General features: G+C 48.5%; 1 pseudogene; it reads left to right on the forward strand.

Moving 5' to 3' along the window:
* Positions 1-1782: 1782 nt before the first annotated feature.
* LOC125521833 (malvidin galactosylase UGT88C3 pseudogene) lies at positions 1783-3375 on the forward strand (annotated as a pseudogene).
* Positions 3376-4163: the final 788 nt, after the last annotated feature.

Genomic DNA, 4163 nt, shown 5'->3' on the forward strand with positions numbered 1-4163 from the left:
AAAGCAATAGCAACATACTAAACGATCGGGTGCTAAGCTAATGGAATGGGTCATGTCAATCAGATCATTCAACTAATGATGTGACCTCGTTAATCAAATAACAACTCATTGTTCATGGTTAGGAAACATAACCATCTTTGATTAACGAGCTAGTCAAGTAGAGGCATACTAGTGACACTTTGTTTGTCTATGTATTCATACATGTATTATGTTTCCGGTTAATACAATTCTAGCATGAATAATAAACATTTATCACGATTATAAGGAAATAAATAATAACTTTATTATTGCCTCTAGGGCATATTTTCTTCAACAGTAGCTCCGGAATTTGAGGATGATGGGGAAGATCCCCGGTCGACACGCCACAAAGATAAACGGCCTCATCCTCGGCAGACTTCTTCATCGGCTCACAACGCCCTTCTGGGCTATGGTTCTCCGAATTCAACGACGTGTTCTCTCTCTCGGTCTTTCACTCTTTCTGGTCGGTTCCGTGTGTGTGTTTTATCCACTATGTTTGTGATTAATAAAACACGCGGTAATCCTTAAAAAAACTGGTTTTTTTAGGGGTGAAAAAAACTAGGTTGGGTCCCCGAATTAATCTTTACCTAATAATAAAGCAAATTGGGGTTCTTTCGTCCATCGTGGCATTTTTCAGAAAAGTCTCTCTATTTCAGAGAATTCAACCCGCAGTCCTGTTTTAAGTTAAAACGAATCGTTATTTTCGCATTTTACACAAAAGTCCCTATCTTTTCTTGAAATCAACCCGCCGTCCAGATTTAAGTCACACCCGAACCGTTATTTTACATTTTTCGAAACCCTCCCTGATATTTTAGATAATTCATCCGCAGATCATATTTAAGTCAAACAAATGCTTTTTAAAATCATCCATATCTTTTAAACCGTAACTTCGATTTGAACATGTTATATATGAAATTTGATTAGAAAAATATGTAGAATACGAATATGAGATTATTTTTACCTGTTAAGTATTTTTAAATATTATTTCAGACTATATTTGAGTCAAACAAAATGATTTTCTAAATTATCTGTATCTTTTAAACCGTAACTTCGATTTTAACATATTATGTATGAAATTTTATTAGAAAAATGTGTGAAATCTAAATATGATGTTAATTTTACCTGTTAAATATTTTTAAAATATTGTTATGGAAGAAAACTTATAATTTATAGCGCAAGATTCGGTTTTTTTCATACCGGCGGCGATCCAAATTACAAATAAACACCCAACTATAACCATATACGAAAAAGAAAACATCAATAACTACACATGCATACCTCTGAAAAATATCGCAGGGGAAAACAACAGATTTCTCATCGCGAGAGTGAGAGAAAGCGAGCGAGAGAGAGGGAGAGAGAGAGGGAGAGGGAGAGGGAGGAGAGAGGGAAAGAGAGACGCCTTAGGATTAACCATATTCAACACACTTTTTTGTTGTTTTGTGTGAACACCGAGGCCATCGCCGGCGAGGGTGAGAAGGAGGATAAGCGGCAACACAAATATGATGCCTCACAAAAATAAAGAAGATGGGCCTATTATGGTCTTGAGTGATGGTCGTTGAGTTAAGAGCGTGTGTTATGTTTTTTCTCCCGTTGCAACGTATGGGCTGTTTTGCTAGTTAATTCAACAGCTACAGCAGCATTGATTCGTGACGGTCAGACGTGGAAATCATAGGACCATTCATTCGTTTGCTGCCGTACCTACCACGTCCAAATGTGTATATTTGTATAGATCCACTGATGCCATTTTTAGTCATCACTGAGAAAAAAACAGTCGACGAAGAAAGAGTAGCCTGCAGACAAGAACACTCTCTCCATGGCAGCAAAACCGACCATCGTCCTACTGCCTGCGTGGGGCGTCGGCCACTTCATGCCCATGATCGAGGCCGGCAAGCGGATGCTCCAATGCACCAGCAGCAGCGCCCTCTCGCTCACGGTGCTCCTCATGCCGGCCCCGACGGCGCAGGCCGAGTCCGACATCGCCGACCACGTGCGCCGGGAAGAGGAACAAGCCGGCGCCACCGACATCCGCTTCCTTCACCTCCCGTCCGTGCCGCTCCCGACCGACCACACCGGCGTCGAGGAGTGGATCTCCCGCATCGTGCAGCTCCACGTGCCCCACATCCGGGCCGCCGTCGCCGGCCTCGCGTGCCCGGTCGCCGCGCTCGTCCTCGACATCTTCTTCACCCCGGCGCTCGACGTGTCCCGCGACCTCGCCCTGCCGGCCTACGTCTACTTCACCTCCGGCGCCGCGATGCTGGCGCTGCTGCTGCGCGCGCCGTCGCTGCAGGACGAGGTGGAGGGGGAGTTTGAACTTGAAGGCGCGGTGGACGTGCCCGGGCTCCCGCCGCTGCCGCCCTCCTTCCTGCCGGAGACCTTGCTGGACAAAAAGAGCCCGACCTACGCATGGTTCCTGTACACTGGGAGGCGCTACATGGAAGCCAACGGCATCATCGTCAACACGGCAGCGGAGCTCGAGCCCGGAGTCCTCGCCGCCATCGCCGAGGGCCGGTGCACCCGCGGCGCCCGGGCCCCGACCGTGTACCCCATCGGCCCAGCAATCTCGCTAATAACAAGCCCGCTGGCCGAGCAGTCGCAGCCGCACGAGTGCGTGCGGTGGCTCGACTCGCAGCCTCCGAGCTCGGTGATGTTCCTCTGCTTCGGGAGCAAAGGGATGCTGCCTCCACCGCAGGTGCACGAGATAGCCCACGGCCTGGAGCGCAGCGGCCACCGCTTCCTCTTGGTGCTGCGCGGCCTGCCGGTGGACACCACGATGGGCGCGAGAGACCCGACGGACGCGAACCTCGCCGAGCTGCTCCCGGAGGGCTTCCTGGACAAGACGAAAGGGAGAGGGCTGGTGTGGCCGACGAGGGCGCCGCAGAAGGAGATACTGGCGCACGCCGCCGTCGGGGGCTTCGTCACGCACTGCGGCTGGAACTCCATCCTCGAGAGCCTCTGGTTCGGCGTGCCCATGCTACCCTGGCCGCTCGCCGCCGACCAGCACCTCAACGCCTTCGCGGTCGTCCACGGGATGGGCGCCGCCGTGCCGTTGGAGATGGACAGGAAGCGCGGGAACTACGTCGAGGCGGCGCAGCTGGAGCGGGCGGTCAGGTCCCTCATGGGCGGCGGCGGCGGCGGCGGCGAGGAGGCGAGGGAGAAGGCCATGGAGATGAAGCGCGCCTGCCGCAATGCCGTGGAACAGAGCGGTTCTTCCCACGCTTCGCTGCAGAGGCTCTCCGAGGAGCTCGTCCGAGGCGCGGTGCTGCCCAAAAGAGGAAGCACTCACACCACGTGAACGTAGTCGGATCTGTGCTTTTGCTTTGGGGAATAAATTCACCGCAGTTCTGGCTGTTTCTTTCATTTCTATTCTGTTTGGGGAATAAATTCACCGCAGTGTCCACACGCATGGATCCTTGTCCAACCAATTCTGCATCTATCTTAGCGTGTTCTATCAATTTTTATGTGTCACGTAGAACTAAGCTGGTATGTGGACATTTATTCGATCGGAATTGCTAAGTCACATCTAAATGTTATTTAAGGATGTCACATCTAAATCCCTAATCATTGGATCTGTTTGCTGTAATTCTCATGTAAAATTCTGATCTCGTATTTTGTTGTCGTTGTCGCTCGTTGCATGGCCCGTAGTTCTTTTTTTTGGGCCCATTTTTTGTTTCTGGCCCATTATTGTAGTCAGGCCAGTGAAGGGTCGCGCCGCTTTTTTTGTTTCGTTTTTTTGAACTGCAGAGTGTGCTTCAGATGTTCGTGTCACATAGAAAGTTATTCTTGTCCAAAAAAAGAAGATAGAAATCTATCGTGTGCGCGTCCCTTTTTTTAGTCTGTCTGTGTGTCCATTAGGACCATTTTTTTCCTTTTTCGAGCTTCATTTTCCTGTCTATTATTTGTGTTGTGTTTGTTTATTGCCGGAATTTCATTTGTGGGCTATTTAGACATTTTCTCTTCTACTTTTTTCTTCCACTGCAATTATATGCTTTGTATATATACACAGCGCCGATGCATGTTTGTCTTCTGATTCGGGTTGTTTTTTGTTTGCTGCGTTATTTTTTGTTTGTTTTTTTCCTTTATCTATTAAATTTATTTGTTTCCAATTCATGGGTTTTTTTAATTCTTTATTTTTTGGTGGTGTCTGT

Source organism: Triticum urartu, chromosome 7A (assembly GCF_056163025.1).
Source record: "Triticum urartu cultivar PI428250 chromosome 7A, HENAU_Tu73, whole genome shotgun sequence".
Taxonomy (NCBI): Eukaryota; Viridiplantae; Streptophyta; class Magnoliopsida; order Poales; family Poaceae; genus Triticum; species Triticum urartu.